The sequence below is a fragment of the Numenius arquata genome, chromosome 2 (assembly GCF_964106895.1).
Source record: "Numenius arquata chromosome 2, bNumArq3.hap1.1, whole genome shotgun sequence".
In the NCBI taxonomy this organism is placed as follows: domain Eukaryota; kingdom Metazoa; phylum Chordata; class Aves; order Charadriiformes; family Scolopacidae; genus Numenius; species Numenius arquata.
Genome location: NC_133577.1, coordinates 38,598,858 through 38,615,284, shown reverse-complemented (window position 1 = coordinate 38,615,284; position 16,427 = coordinate 38,598,858). Strand labels below are relative to the sequence as shown.

The 16,427-nt window shown below is 45.2% G+C and overlaps 1 protein-coding gene across 23 annotated transcripts in view; it reads left to right on the top strand.

The window, feature by feature from the left end:
* The first annotated feature begins 2,426 nt into the window (after positions 1-2,426).
* Positions 2,427-16,427, top strand: part of PPM1B (protein phosphatase, Mg2+/Mn2+ dependent 1B) — a 62,867-nt gene continuing 48,866 nt past the window's right edge. For 12 of the 23 annotated variants that reach the window (XM_074144333.1, XM_074144345.1, XM_074144339.1 and 9 more), the window contains exon 1: positions 2,480-2,686. The gene's annotated coding sequence lies outside the window, so the exon portion shown is untranslated. Of the gene's footprint in view, positions 2,687-6,272; positions 6,392-16,427 lie in introns of all 23 variants that reach the window. The other 11 variants (XM_074144342.1, XM_074144344.1, XM_074144324.1 and 8 more) reach the window with 9 other exon arrangements.

Sequence of the window (16,427 nt, the reverse complement as noted above, 5' to 3'; positions counted from 1 at the left end):
TAAATGACTACAAGATATAAGCCTGAGGAAAGGCAAAAAAAAAAAAAAAAACCCAAAATCCCTAGCTAGATATATAAAAGTATCTTGAGTCCCAGATCATGTGGGTGCTGCAAAGTTAACTAGGTTGATTGGCAGCTGGGTCTGGACACTCAAATTAGCTTGTCTATGAGCAAGTTTTCTACGACAGGCGGCTAACTGCAGCCTCAGTGTTCTGACTGTTTCTGAACTTGCTCATGAGTGCCTGCGCTGAGGCGACATAGGTTTCGTTCTCAATCATCAACTTTATCAGCTTGTAGAAAGCTGTGGGAAAGAGCACCGTCACACTGGAGTGACCTTTCCCGTCTTCTCGCTGCGGAGTAGATGCACTTGACCCCATGGAAAGCAAAGTTTTGTCTCTTAGAGCTGCACTTGCATCAGTCACCCGAGCTCAAACTGCCCCCAGAGCTCTGTGCAAGGATTTCCTAACGTGAGTGGTGATGCTGGTGACCTTAAAGCTAAAAGCTGCATAGTATTTTCTGTACTGTGGACATAAATAATCCCACAGTGTGCCTATGTGGAAGACTGGGAAAGAATGCCAACTCCAGAAGGGAAAGTTCTCATCTTTTTCAGGGCCAGCTCCTTTGCAAACGCTCCAGAAAAGGCAGATGGATAAATAAAAAGTGCTACGCAAACCGTGTTTTGACCTGTGATCTTGCGTCCTTCACATGACAAGTCTTCATTCACACTGATGTATATAGCGTGTGGGGAGGAAATGCCCCAACATAAGGGGACAAGGGCGGCAGTAGACTATGGGGTGGGAATTTGTATGCTATTCGTAAGGATAGAAAGTTAAACCTCAGGCACTTGGGAGCATAAGGCAAGGACGTTGCTTCTGTGCCATTTAGCTTATGAGGAAAAACTATCGTGTAAAGCTGCAGCCAGCGGAACGGCATCCGGGGCCGCAGAGCGAGGCAGGAATTGGGTCCCTCTCCAGAGGGATGAACCCCAGCTGGCTTCAGCCAGCCCGTTGATTGAGAAAGAGGGGGACAGCAAGGGATTCTGAGGCATCAGCCCATTTTCCCCATTCCTTCCTGAATGAACATTTTTGTTCAGGGGCAAGAAAGCAGTTAAAACGGTTGGCGAGCCCGCGCAGGAGGTTGGTTAATTACGGCCACCCAGTGGGAGGCTCTGGCTGCAGCCGGAGAGGCCGACGGCGGAGGGCCGTGGCCCGTTCCTGCGCTGGCGGCCTCCCGCAGATGCCGTTGCTTTTCAGGCGGCGGGCTCTCAGCGGCTCGGGGCGCTGCTCGGTTCCCCGCCCCCTCCATGCCCAGCGGCGGAAAGGGACGCCCCGAGAAGCCTCCCTCGGACACCCCCGGGGGGCCGCCCGTCCGCTGAGAGGGGCCGCCCGTCCGCTGAGGGGGGCCACGGTGCTCGAACACCGGAAGGGAAGGCCGCGGGCCGAGACACCTCCAGCTCCGCCCCCCCCCCCCCCCTTCACTGTGGTGAAACCGGCAGCCGAGAGCTCCCCAACCTTCGGCCGCGCCACCCCCTTCACGGCTGCGCGAGGTGCAACGGCTCCTGCAGGCGGCGCGAGGCCCCGCCCCCCGCCAAGGGGAGGCCGGCCTCGTGCTCCCTGATTGGCTGGCGGTGATGTAATCGCGCGAACATACGGGTACTCCTTGCCGCCACCACCACCCCCCTCCAGCACCCCCCGCCGCGGGACACGGGGGTGGCCGCGCGCCTTTCCCCCGCCCCGCCCCGCGACCAATCGCCGTGCAAAGCGGCGCGCCGGCCGGGACGCGCTCTGCGGCTCCGGCGGGGCCCGGCGGCCCCCCCCTCCCTTTATTGGCAGGGGCGGCGACCAATCAGGAGAAGACGCCCACCGGGCGATTCACGCCCATTTGGCGAAGCGGCGGCCGGGGCGAGAGAGGCTGCGTGAGTGGCGGCGCTGAGAGCCAATGGCCTGCAGGCAATCCGCGCCGGGAGGGAACGGATGGGGCGGGGGGGAGGGAGACGGGGCGGGGAAAGGGCGCTCGCTGAAAGCCGCTTCCGTCAGCCTTGCCCAGGCTACGAGGCCGGGATTAAAAAAAAGAAAAAATGTGCGGAGAAAGACAGAGTCCGTGCGCTATAGCGCCTTGACTGACATGGGGCGCAGCCAATAGTTACCACAGCAGAGGGGAACTGCCCAACCAGGAAAGAGCTTTTGGGCGGGGCTGGCGGGTGAGCGGCGAACGGATCGGCCAATGGTACCCGAGGAAGGGTAGAGCCGGCAGGGCGGCCGGCCAATGGCCACCGGGGGGGGGCGGGAAAGGGATGAGCGACGGCAGCGGCAGCCAGTAGGTTGGGAATGACGCGGGGCGGTACGGCCGGCAACGGCGGCGGGGCCGGGGGCCGTGTCCCGTGTCCCGCCCCTCCTCTCTCTCTCTCTCTCCCTTCCCTCCCTCCCTCCCGGAGCGCTCTGACGTGGGCGGCAGGGAGGGCGGGCCCAGCGGCGGCCTTTGGGACGGGGGCTCCCAACATGTCCGCGCTGCTGGCGGCGCTGGGAGTGCGCGAGCGGGCGGCGACTGCGGCCGGTGGCGGCCAGCGCAGGGCGGCCCGCGCGTGAGGCCGAGCCAGGCCCAACCCCTCCTCCACACACACACACCCGGGTCGGGCCCGGACGCCGGCGCCCGGACGCCGGGCGACGCCGGCGTTCGTCCGCCGACAGGTAGAGGGGTCAGGGCCGGGCGCGGGGGAGAGCGGGTCGTGTCCGCGCCGAGGCGGGTGGAGAGGGGGAAGGGGTCGGGCCGGGCCTGGGCGCGCGTCTTGCCGAGCGGCGGGGCCTGCGCGCCGGCCGCGGGAAGTGGGGGCTGGCATCGCCGGCCTGCTCCGTGGGGCCGGAGGGGCGGCGGGTAAGGCCTGCTGCGTGTGCGTCCCCGGGGAGCGGGCGGGCGCCGCGCAGGCCCGGCCTCCGCCTCTTCCCGCCAGGGGAGAAAAAGAGGGCCGGGGGCCGCGCTGACACAGCCTGGCGACGGGGGAGGGACGGTGAGGAAGCGGCAGGCAAGCCGATCCCCCCGGTGCAACGGGCGCCGGTGGGCCCGCCCTCTGTGTGCCAGGGCAGGGCGGGCCGCGGCGGCGTAGGGGGGCCGGCGGCTCGGGCCCCGCATGCCGGCCGTTGCCCGTCGGGTGGGGGGAGCCGTTGGGCCGGACCCTCTGCTGGGCGGGGGAAGGGCCGAAGGTGGCCGGTGTGCCGGTACCTGGGTGGGGAGCGGGATGAGGGGGCGGCCGGCGCGCCGGGGCTGCGCACGTGTATTGGCCGGGGCCGGGGGAGTGGCGGGGCTCGTCGGTGTTTACCGACGGGGTGGGGCGGTGGGAGGCGGCGAGCCGCGGGTAAGGCCCCGGTGTCGGAGGGAAGAAGCTGTCGCTTAGGCCTGGGTGCTGGTGACGAAGTGGTGGTGTGCGGAGGGGATGGAGTCACGGGCAGATGGGCAGCGCCCGGGCGGCTGTGGCGTGGAAGGGGAGAGAAGTTGAAGGCCGCTCTCACCTGTAGTTTGGAGCTTGTTGGCTCTGCGAGCCCCGTGGATATAAACGTGGATGTATTTTTACTATAATTTGTAGCTGTTTGAAGGGAGGGAGTAATTTTGATGGACTGGAGGCAGCTGGAAAAGTCTGTATGCCTGTTGTTTTGTGTGCCGTGGTAGGGTGAGGGATATGTTTATACCGTGGGGATGCAGATGGTGGGTGAAACCACATGTATTTAGGAATAGTGGTACATGAAGGTGGATGAATTTAGGAGTGATAGGTAAACAATCTTGTGTGTGTGTTGTGAGAAGTAAGGTGGTAAGTTGGCTGGCTTCTGAGTGTTGTGGAGGAGGGAGCCTTTGGGTGGTAAGCCTATGTACAATTTACAGGCACAGTGGTAACAGGTTGCTGCAAGGTTCTGAACTTGTTTTCTTTGGTGGCTAGTGTGGTTAGACTTAATGTGTGAGACCTTGGTGTGTAATATGAGATGGTATGTGGACAGAAAGGCATGCGTGTTCTTACTGCGTGTAAGTTGGTTTGTCTGGTGCTCATGCAGAGTTGAAAGAGATGTCTGGCTGTCACCAGCTGTGTGACCATTGTTGCTTATGTGTTGAGATGGGTAGGACAGCAAGCAGCCTGCTCTGTGTCCTGGGAACATGAGAGGAGCTTGTGAATCGGTGTCTCCTCTGTCATGAAATGGAAAGGCTGGATATTTGTTGTTTGAACGATGGGATACAAATTGGAAAACATGTAGCAAGTGCTCTGTGTTGGGATCATGATAGTGCTGTTCGGAGAAAGTCTGTGCATGATGCAGGGAGTTGTAGAACTGTAGGTGTCTATGTATGTGACCAGTGTCAGGCAGTGTAAATTTCTCTCTATAAGGGCATCAATGCACTCTTCTTGTGGGTAAATTTCCAGGGATTCCCACAGACTATAAGAAATTCAGGGGTCTTGGGTGGATATTTAGAAGTAGAAATGAACGGTAGAGTCTTTGGAAGGTTTGTGTACATTTGAAAAGGGGGTTAGGATGAGTTTGTGGGGATTATGCATATACAGGGTGAAGATTATGTTAGGCTATGTATACAAGTGTGTATCAGGGGAGTGGTATTTGTGCAAAAGGGAAACTGAAGTTCTCGTATTGCAGAGTTAGTGGGAAACTCTAGGCTGTGTATGGAGAGAGGAGGCAGGCTTTTTTTTTGGCTTTTTTTCATACAACTTTTATGAAAAGTTGTAATGGTGGGGGGGAGGGATGATGAACTGGGTCGGGAGTCCCAGGTGCGTCGTGAGCAGGTGGAAGACTGCAGGGATTCTTTGCTTCTCTTGGTATGGAGGGAAGTATTTTATATTTGTGACAGCCAGTGGAAGTTAAAAAAGTGAATTAAGATGAGGCACTTTGTTATGAATGTTATCCAATTAAGGGAGGCTATGACATAGTCAAAGGGTTTCTGGTAAAGGTGGTTTTTTGTTTGTTTTGTTTTGTTTGTTCCACTGGGTAAATTGTCCATTAACTTCAAGGGTAAACTTTTGCTGAAATGAGCACTCATAATGGTGTTGACAGGTCAGCAGCTAACATAAAGCACTCAATGTAGTATAGACAAGCCCCATATATGTGCAGGCTTGAATGTGTCTATGCTTGTGCATTACATGTACCTTAATACTTTAACTGAGTGCATGTGTCCAGAAGGTATGAAGTCTTCTGTACTGGACATATGCTTGTGTTTGAAAAAGGGTTAGTGCATAAACATTTAAGGACCAGAGATCTGTGAAAAGATGATCTGTGTAGAATGGAAGACTTTGGCTCAGGTGGAAATGAGGGAAAATTGCATAGGTGTACCCCATGTTCAGTGGATTTGTGATAGTATGTATTGTTTGTTTATAACTCACCTTTCGTTCTGCTTGGATATTTAGAGGAGGTTGTTATGTAGAATTAAGGCACATAACATCAAGATGAGGGAAACATCATACAGAATATGATATAGGTATACAGAATGCATAGAACTAATTTTTCTTTTATTGCAGTGGCTGTGAGGTGGTCAGTTAGACAGGTAGGAAATTAGAGAAAGAAAAGAGTAGTCTCATTGCAGGTATCCTGGGTAGTCCAGTTCCCTTTTTGTCTCTGGTGTGGAATTATCATCGTTCATTTAAACTTCTCCAATGGTGATCACTAATGTGTGCTTCTGACTTACCAACTTGAGACCCTGTCTGACAGAAATACAAACCCATTGCAATTGATATTAAAGATTGTGAAATCTGTGCATTGAACATAGTCTTTTAAGGTGCTCAGTGTCAAGAGCTACCGCTCTCGGAGTGGGTGATTGAGAGTAGTGAATATTTCTTAGATGAGTGTCTTGACTCCATAGTATAAAAAGGGAAGGGCAGTAAAACCCTGCTCTTGATATTGGGTATAAAAATCTGTATGTGAAGTATTTGTATTATAATAATGAATATAACTATTTGGAGCAGGGCTTATTTAGACTGCAGCAAGGGATGGACTAGTATGTAGAACAATTTTCAGAGAGTACTGTCCGTCTTGATTGAAATAAACTGCAGCACACCTAGCTAAATGCTACCTTAACGGACGTTTTGTTGGTGTAGGTTTTGTTTTGTTTTCCCCAAAAAACTCTGAAAACTGAAATTGATCATTTGGTCGTGTCTTGGATCATCAGTCCAGTAGGAATGTTTAAATCTGTCACATAGGCCTACTGCTTTAGTTTAGTAAGTGGTAAATAGTTGCTCTTTTCTGGTCAGCACTGAAAGATAGCTAGCTAAACATTGATGTTTTTTTTTTTCAGGCACAGTCTTTTCCAAGTGAATGAGAAGGCCTTGTTGAGAGAATCCGTGTTCTAGATTCCCATGTGTGAATTGTGGAGAGTGATTACTGTAAGAGGTCATGCATATCTTTGTGTCCATGGTTTGTGTTTGTTTTTTGGTTTTTTTCTCCAATATTGATTCTTTCTGCCCACCACCTTAATTGTATCAAGTATGCTCTTTTTTTTTTTTTTTTTTAAATTCTTACCACCTTGTCCAACAAGTTTTCTCATCTCTGTAAATTCTGTGCTCCACTAGTGTTTCTCTTAACTTCTCTGTGAAAATGAAGAAGCATCCTTCAGATCTTGGGCCTTTTAGCAACCCAAGTGATTTGATATAAATATTGTCTTCTCAGTAAATTGGAGGAGAGCAATGGTGATTTATTTGGAGAACTGTTAAAACATTTTTGCTATCATGGCTCCTTCCCTGTTTGCCGCTTTTTTTCATTCTGTGCTTCAGTTTCTTGCGCTTGATCATCTTCAGGATTTGGATTATAGATGTACAGGGTGTGAACTGTGGCTTCTTCCTTCTCACTGTCTGTTAGTGGTGTGAATGCAGGATAAATGTTTTATGAAACTTCAAAAGAGGTTTGATTTAGCCCTGGTCTTCAGCATATCCAGTATGCATATAATCTTCAGGGAATTTAATTTCAAAATATGGACAAGTCATTGCAGGTTCTTAAAAAAAAAAAAAAAAAAACCCACCCAAATGTAAATAACATCGGACTATAAAAGCCCAAAAAAGAGAAATTGTTTGCATGGACAATGAAAGATCTGTCCCTGATGCAACAACAAGGGTGCTGAGTTTCCAAAAAGACCATCAAAACTGTTTTTCTATAACAGACAGCCTTGCAAACTTCTTAGCTATTTGGCTGATGTCTTTCAGGCTTGGGCAGATATCTAATGTGGGAGACTTTGGTCAAACTGCTTAAAATTTGGCAAATAAATCTTATACATATTTATATCTGTATTATGTACTAAAGCCAAATAAAAATTCCGAAGAATTAATGAGCGTCACTCCAAAAACAAACCGTTCTGGAAAGCTTTGCACAGGATGGTAAGGGATAACTGAGCTAGTGTAGCTCATCTGAATTTCTTGAGATGAGCAGTTCAGCTCATTTCAAGTTCTTGAGACATTATTGGAATGATGAAACATAAGGGTTACCAATGAGCGTATGTTAAATTAGTCTTCTGATTCTTAGAAAAACTTATATTGGGAGAGAAGGGACAAAGATGTTTCAATGTAGAAAATCATAGAGGTGAAACCCCCATATTTCAGCGGATAACAGCCTTTCTTACAATTTCTGAGGAAATTATTCAGGCACAGGTATTGTTCTGCTAGGAAAAAGTAAGTTGCCCACGACTTTCTTTTTTTCCCCCCATGTGCCTCCAGCTTCTCATTGACATTACTTCAGTGTGTCGTTTCATGATGTTACTACACTACTATCTCATGGCCTAGGTTCTCTGCATCTTTGATAGGAAATAAACTTTTCATTGAGTTTTCTTTTGAATAAATAGTACAACTAGGTGCTTAAGTCTATTTTCACAAGCGATAACAGGAATTCAGCTGAGAAAAACAGCCAGTTCACTTCGGGTTGTTTCACACCAGGCTACTGGAGAGCTTAAGATGGCTCTTTAGTGTGTATGATAATGACAAGTCAATGACCACGAACTTCCCGTTAAGTCACAAAGGAAAGCGTAGGTCTTTTCTTTGGAGTTTTCAGGGGATTAGCGTGTTAACAGAAAATGTCTTCTTCCATAATCCTGTTTCTGTGTCTGCATCCCAGTGTAGGAAGTTGACCTTTGCTGAACGTAGAGCAAACATGGATCTGCATTGTTAAGCGTATGAATTGTTTTTATCAAGGAGGTTATGAAGTAAGATAATAATGACTTGTTGAGTAGAGGAGGCAACACTTTATTGTAATTTATTCATACAATACTGCTTTGGCCTGTTCTCACCAGCATGTCTGTCCTGCAAAGCCAGGTATTATTTGTTCAAAACTCATGATCTTGTATGTAAAATTGTGTATAGAAAAAAGAAAAATTGGTGACTATAGAGAACAAATCTCAAATGATGGAACTATTTGTAAAGAACTGATACTTTGATTCAAGTGGAAAACTGAAACAATGAATATTATGTTGGTCAGCTTATTCAAAAACAAAAAAACCTCTTATCTGGGCAGCTTTGTTTGTTAAGCTGATGTGCAAGTAATATAAAGCATTATCGAGCACATGCTGCTTTTCCTTTCCTGTCACTGGCTACAGTGGAGCCATTTGTGTGGGTTATTCAGCTGTGTTTTCAGTGTCATTTAAAAAGTTTTATAAAATTGTAGATTTAGGTGATGCATGGAGTGTGTAGATCTTGGATTTTATTTTTTTTTTTAAACTGTATTCAGACAACTCTCCTAGATGTATCTCACTAACTTGTGGTACTCCTAACTGTAAAGGGGTGGAAGCAAAAGTGGGTGAGTGGTGAGATACTGCTGCTGTAGTTACTCCAGGAAGGGAAACACTCAAATTCACAGTGCAGCCCCCCCTTTTAGGGCTAATGAGGTGTGCATCGGCAGCTTAAGTCTGTGGGTTTAGTTAATGCTGCTTGAGGCTCTCTTAAATGAATGGGCAGTATCTGCCACATTGATTATATTTACATTAGAAAGCAGTATGCTGCAATTGAAGAAGATTGCAGAGTGAAGCAATAAGTTAGGCAGACCCAGTATCCACAGTGTGTACACTTCTTAGAGCTTCATTTTAAACTAGTTGTAGTCTGGTTCTGGTTCTGTGGACCATGTATATATGCTTCAAACGTTACTGGGTCTTAGGTGTTTTCCTGGAGTTTTGGTTTAGGTTAATCTGAGAGATGTGCAGATCATGTGTTCATAAACTGCTCCGAGATGTGAACCAAAGCACAGTAGGTGAGGTGACTCAGATTTACTTCCGAAAGTGTACGTCTGATCCAGACTGAAGTGCAAACGTAGATGTACTGACTGGGTCTGTAAAAGGCACCTTGGAGTGTTACGGAGGGTATTAAGCTACGTGGGGGGCTGGATGGCTGGCTGCTGCCTTCTCCTGCCTCCGAAGGGCTGTTGTCAGGACTGTAGAAACTGTCCTGCTGCTCTCTGAGTAAGGACTGTTTGTTTACCTTGACTGGTAACTGAATGTCTGTTTCCAAATTATTGTTCCTAGTTTTGAAATTGTGTGTGAAAATGACTGGTGTTAAAACTACAATAAATTCTGGAAGGTAGTTTTTTCATGCTTTCATTTCAGTTAATCAAGAATGAAACTAGCTGTGTGAGCAACAGGTTATGAAGCCTGACTTCCTGTGGCTTTGTATCTTGTGGTTGGATTTTTCTGGGTATACTGCTTTGTGAGCTCTGAAAGCATTTTCATTTGTTTGGGGCACTATCTGTTCTGCTGTCCTGTATGGGAAACTGTTACTGGTAACACAGCTGACCTCCTGCTGTACTTGTCCTCAAGGGGCACTAGTTTGGATGTCTGTCCTTGATCTGACTGTTTATTTCCACAAAATTCATAGGACCTGATTATCTCTGAAATATTTACCCTTGTGTTGACTTCTGAATTGTGGCCAGTTTCAACAAAACTTGGGGGTGGAGGGGTGGAATGACACACTGTAGCTTGGCTTCCTAAGGTTGTATTTTATTTATTTTCCACTAGTGGTATCTTGGCTTACTGCCTTTTTATATTTATCACTATTTTAAATTTCTTCCAGAAAAGTTAAAAGTATTCCCCCACCTAACACTTCTGGTAACATATGTAGAAGTAGGAAATGATGTTTCTAATGGCAACTTCTTAATTGATGCTAACAATCTCTTCTCCATAGGATAGATAGAATTCTTGAGAGTATCTAATATGCTTATTAAACAGCCTCCAAACAAATATAGATAGGTCTAAAATTGCCTTTGATGTATATTGTAGCCTTTTGTAATAGACACTGGTACCACATACGGTAGTTTTGGACCATGATTCTAGGGAGAGAAATGAATGAAGGTTTTGAAAATGAATGGTGTATTGAAGTCTCTGGAGTACAGGTAGATTGGATTAGGAATTGGAGGGGACAGGGACTTGTGTTTGTGATTGCCCTTGTGACCTCAGAAAGCTGCTGAAACTCTTAACGTGCTTTGAAACTTTTCAGATGAGAAGTACTGTACTGAAGCTTGGTGGTACTACAGGCTGAGTTCTGAGAGTTCTGTCTTCAGTGTTTAAAGCTAAAGAAATTGTTCCTTTTACTTCAATTTTAAGTGGGTCTACATTCAAAGTGCTGACATCAGAGAGCTTCTGTAAAGGTATGAAAGGTGAATGTAGCATAGATGTTACTCAGTTTCTTTCTGTGTCCTTTCTGCTCTCCATTTCCAGAGTATAATAATAAAATACTTGTTTTATTCGTTCTAGTTCCCAACAGGAAAATCTCATCCTGGTCAAAAGGTACTCTGCATACCACTCTGTGCAATTCAGATATGGTACTAGTTGGAAGCACTGTCTTCTACTGTCTAATTCTCTGTGGGGCATTTGAGGAAAATTTTTTACAGCTGATTTTTCAAGAAAAGGGTATGCTTCTTTAGTGTCCATATTCAAGACAAACGGAATCACCGAATTGTCAGAGTTGGAAGGGACCTCTAGAGATCATCTAGTCCAACTCCCCTGCCAAAGCAGGATTGCCCAGAGCACATTACTCAGGACTGCATCAAGGCCGGTCTTGAAAATCTTCAGAGTAGGGGAGTCCACGACCTCCCTGGGCAGCCTGTTCCAGTGCTCTGTAACCCTTACCATAAAGAAGTTTCTTCTCATATTTGATTGGAACCTCCTATGTTCCAGCTTGTGCCCGTTGCCCCTCATCCTGTCACTGGAAACCACTCAAAAGAGTCCGGCTCCATCATCCTTCAACCCACCCTTTAGGTACTTGTAAACATAGATAAGGTCTCCCCTCAGCCTTCTCTTCTCCAGGCTAAAGAGCCCCAGCTCTTTGAGCCTTTCCTCGTAAGGGAGGTGCTCCAATCCCTTAATCATCTTAGTTGCCCTACGTTGGACTCTCTCCAGTAGTTCCCTGTCTCTCTTGAACTGGGGAGCCCAGAACTGGATGCAGTATTCCAGTTGTGGCCTCACCAGTGCAGAGTGGGGGGGGAGAATGACCTCTCTTGACCTGCCAGCCACACTCTTCCCTATGCAGCCCAGGATCCCATTGGCCCTCTTGGCAACAAGGGCACATTGCTGGCTCATGGAAAGTTTGCTACCCACCAGGACTCCCAGATCCTTCTCCTCAGTAGTGCTTTCCAGAAGATCCATCCCTGGCATCAAATGCTTTTTGTATTTCAGCTGTTGTAAAACTCGAATCCGGACCTAACAGAGGTAGTCCATTGACTCCCCTAGGTAGTGATCAGTCCTACATCTTGGAAGGCAAAGAAGCTCTGTGTATCTCCATAGAGTCCCAGTGCACCATACAGTCTATTAAGACTCATGAACGTCTCACTTTGGGTGTTGTCAGTAAGAACTGAAGTGAAGCCTCTAAGGACATTATTAGCAATGTCTAATTACAGGTGGGATTTACAGGCATCTTTAGTGAGTGTTACCCAGTAATTGTGGGACTATACCTATAGGTGTATCAAACTCAGATGCAATGTTTATCCGTTCAGTAGCTTGCCATGTTTTCTGTGTCTTTACCACTTTTCCAGGAGACATATTACAGCAAGGGATTTTTTTTGTTTCACTTTTCCTTTTTTCTGAGATGATGTCTTTTTTTTGATGTTCTTTTATGGGGTTTAAGTGAAAAAAAAAAATAAAATTGTTATGCTACTAAGGATAATACTGAAATATCCAATACTTGATCTGGATTTGTTATTTCCTGCTCTTTACCTTACTGTTTGCTTAGGCTGGTGAATGAATTTATTGGAGTCATCCAAAGTCTAGGTTATGGCTGATTATGTTTCTGAGGAGCACTTTTTCTAAAAAGGTTGTGTATAAAACTTCCAATAGTAGTGGGTTTATACCTAAGCAAAATAAAAACAATCTTGTGAAAACAATAGCTAGAGCTAATACTGGGGGGAGTGTGTGAAACTTGTTCTGTAGATCCTCTGTAAGTGCACTGCAATCAAACTGCTTTTTAAAAGACAACCTAGAAGTTCATAGGCATTCAGTCATTTAAAAGGTGCTTTAATAATAGAAATTGCTAGGTTTTTGGGAGGTTTTCCAACCAACCCTCCTTTAGATTCTGTGCATCTCATACAATGTGAAAAAAATGGAAGCAGCTAAAGGTGACTGTCTCTTTTAATAGTCATTTGTGGGATCAAGGAAAAGACAAGCACTTTTTCAGATGATTACTTTGAAAAGAGAATGTTTCACAACGTTTGCTAGAGTCAAATAGCTGTGCAGTCTTCTCTGCAGGCAGGCCTTGAGAGCTCATCTGTTTTTTTCTAAGTGGTAAAAGCTATAGTTTAACATTTTTCTATGTTTTAAAATTGAAATAATAGGTTTGTGTGTTGTGGAAGAGAAGCACTGTTAGGACTGCTATAGTGACACTGGTGTTGCGTATTCTACTTTTATATCATAGTAAACAATAGAATGTATTTTGCTTCTATTTCCCCTTTGGTTTGCCTTATACTGAACCATGTCTGTGCTTCTATATGTTTTATTGCTATATTTGAACGTAAGAGTGATGGAGGTTAAGAGCTGTTGAAGATCAACATCTAGCTTGTAACATTAAATCACATAGGATGACTTCTTGCTTTCTTAACTAGCATCCACCAAACACAAGCGATTCTAGGCCAGAGCAGAACCTCTCTGAAATATTTTATGGCGTCAAAATAGTAGCTGTTGTTAACTATAACAGCTTACTATGTGGTTTTGACTGTTGTTGCAGTATTGTTTTAATTTAAAGAAAAAAAGGAATGCTGTCAACTCAGAATATCTGACTTTTGGAGGGAAGAGGATAAGGTTACAGGCTGTCAGAACAATTTCTGATGTGTTGTTTTTTTTTTTTAACATGAAGTGAAGTGGGGCTGAATTACAGAGTCAGAGGGGAAGAAGTAAAATTCCAGTATAGTTTGGGATTCTTGAAATGAGCTTGTGTGCTGCTTTTGGCAATGACAGGGGATAGAATTTAACACGGTCAGAAAAATGTCACTGGGGAAAGTACTCTGAAATTGTATTTTTTTAGACCCTTTGTTAATTTGTATTTGGAAAATATTTTTCTTTGAAAATAGCACGGTCATTAAATATATCTAAGAATATACATGTGTTTTCCATCTAAAGTCTTCAATATTTCTGAATCTGTACAGAGGGAAAGTAGGGCTCTGTGTAGGAAAAGTACTAGTCAGTTACTACTTGAACTGATCTTTTTTTCCACTGTTGTTTCGTTTTGTTGAGGGTTACCAGATTCAAATGTGTTTTGTATAAACAAAGACTTGGGGTAGCAATTCCATAAGGGAAGTAACTCATTTTTTTGAAAGGTTTTGTAAGGTTTGTCCAGACTTAAAACCTGGTTATGTTGTCCATTTCACAAATAATATGAAGCTAATGTGGAAGACATCTTAATATGTCTCTCCATATTGTCCCTTCCTCCATACGTCTTGTTTATTGAAGCACTGGTTAAAACAGAAACTCTGGCATACAAAGCAGACCTGACAGTTTCGATCTGTCATGAATTGTCAGATCTGTGCTTGAAGACTTTATGAAGTAAGTAATGGTCCTAGAACACTGTATTGGAATCTCCGTCATCCTTTTATGTTCTTTATTTTCTTTTTAGCAATCATCTTAAGCTATCACTAGTACAAAAAGAATTGGTGAACCTGGACTGTCTGGAAGCAAACTTTCTTCTGCACAGTTTATTTTGTTCCAATTTTGGAACTGTTGATTCTTTCCACTTAGTGTTTATCCTCCCCTTTCCTTGGGTCAAAGTCTGATACTGTTACTGCAGAAGAGAAAGTGAAATGAGGCAGGAGAGCAAGTGAAAAGTAGTGTTCTTAGTGAGGAAGAAAACTGCAATGCTTTCTAAAGAACTGAAGTCCTAAATTCACTGAGAGCTTAAGCTAATGCAGAGAATACTTGAGTAGGCAGAGCACACTATTCATTGAGGCGTATTCTTCTTTATTCTTTTATCACAGGGTTCTGTTTTCTGTTCGTTCATCTGTTCATCATGTGAAAGATGTTTATCAGCAGACATGCAACATTATATTACCAACTTCTGCTGTCTGCTACTAGCCTACTGGAATTATTTGCCTTTCAGGGGTATCGTGACTCTCATAATGGCATGGGTAAAAAACCAACAAGTTTAAGTTGCCCACTGACATCTGTATGGCTGGATGAGATGGGAGGAACCTTATTTAGATTAGTTTTCACTCTCTTTCCTAATTTTTGGTGATGTGGTTTCTTTCAGTTCATTTTTCTCCTGTTGTGTCCCTTCTTGGGAAGGATTAGGGGCGTATGGGAGAAGCTTTATTCTACAGTGCTTTTTTATCAACTGTGTAGAAGTGGTGTGGTGGTTTTTTTCACCCTGAACTGTGTAAAAAGTCCTGCAGATAGAGGAAAACTTAATGCATGGCATGATCTTATCTTATAATTCTTATTATGAATTTAAGGTGTCATGGAATTGGTAGACTCGCATTACTGTCGCTGAGGAAGCAAAAATTCCTAGAAGGTCTTTGGGTGACTGAAAGGATGTACTTGGCCTAAACTGCCACATTCAGAGAAGGAAAGGAAAATTGGAGTGGGCTGATGTGACCCACAATAATTATTCCATTAAGAGGGAAAAAGCAATAAAGCTTGTTTGGTTCAGCTACTGAAGGGTAGTGCCTTCAAAACCCTAAAGACAGGACAAAGGTAAACCCAGCACAGTTAAAAGTGGCTAACTTGTAATTCAGTTGAAGCTGAGCTTCTAATTCTGAATTTCTTCTATGTTGGTTTCTAGTTACTAAATCTTATGCTACCTCAGTGGCATTAGATACTCTGCTTTCTTTGTCAGCCAGGCACTGTTGTTATTTCTTTGCAGCTGTTTAAAAACAATGGATGTAACAACTTGGAAGCTGGCTCACTTATGTATACAATATAAATGTTTTTGTCGCTTTGTAATGGGGAGTTCATTCCCTCTACCCAACCAGCTTTCTGCTACATGCTACCTAGTTGGTGGGCATCTGGTATTCCTCTTTTTGGTTAGAGATGCTTAGAACTGTTTGGTTTTTTCACTACTTTTCAATGTTGATACAGTAGAGAAAAGAGAGTTCTTGTTAGGCCTCTGTATGCACTCAGATACTTGTTTCTGGAACCCACTCATAATCCTGACTGTTTCATTCAGGAAGAGGTTCTCGTATAATTATCTGAGCATGTTAGTGTTGCTGTAATTCTGCAGTTTTCTGCCTCCGACCATGTGCTTCTTTCCCTCCTCATGCTGATACTTGGTTGTGACTCATCTCATGGTGAGAGAGTTATGTGATGTGTGTATGTTTGGTATCTATTGCTGTAGTTAATTTTCTTTTAGTTTAGCTTTCTGAATCAGCTTGCAACTACTGATGGAAAAGTTGGAGTAGGAAGTACACATGGCAGGAGGTGGGCTTGCAACAGTTACTGGTTTAGCTTAGTCTATCTTCTTGTAAAACTGCACCCTGAGATGTTGCAAAGGAAGTTCTTTTAAGGTGTAGTTACTAACATTGGTTCTTAAGACTAATGATTTGGATACCCGATGAGCTATCTTGTGCGTGGAAGTCCTAAATTTACTTGGAATGCTGCTGATGATGAAGAGAAGGCCATACATTGAGCCAGCAATGTGCCCTTGTGGCCAAGAAGGCCAATGGCATCCTGGGGTGCATCAAGAACAGTGTGACCAGCAGGTTGAGGGAGGTTTTCCTGCCCCTCTATTCTGCTGTGGTGAGGTCTCATCTGGAGTACTGTATCCAGTTCTGGGCTCCTCAGTTTAAGACAGACAGGGAACTACTGGAGAGGGTACAGCAGAGGACCATGAAGATGATTAGGGGCCTGGAGCATCTCTCTTACGAGGAAAGGCTGAGGGATTTGGGTCTTTTTAGTCTGGAGAAGAGAAGGTTGAGAGGAAATCTGATCAACACCTATAAATACTTAAAGGGTGGGTGTCAAGAGGAAGGGGTAATTTTTTTCTTAAGTGGTGCCCAGTGACAGGACAAG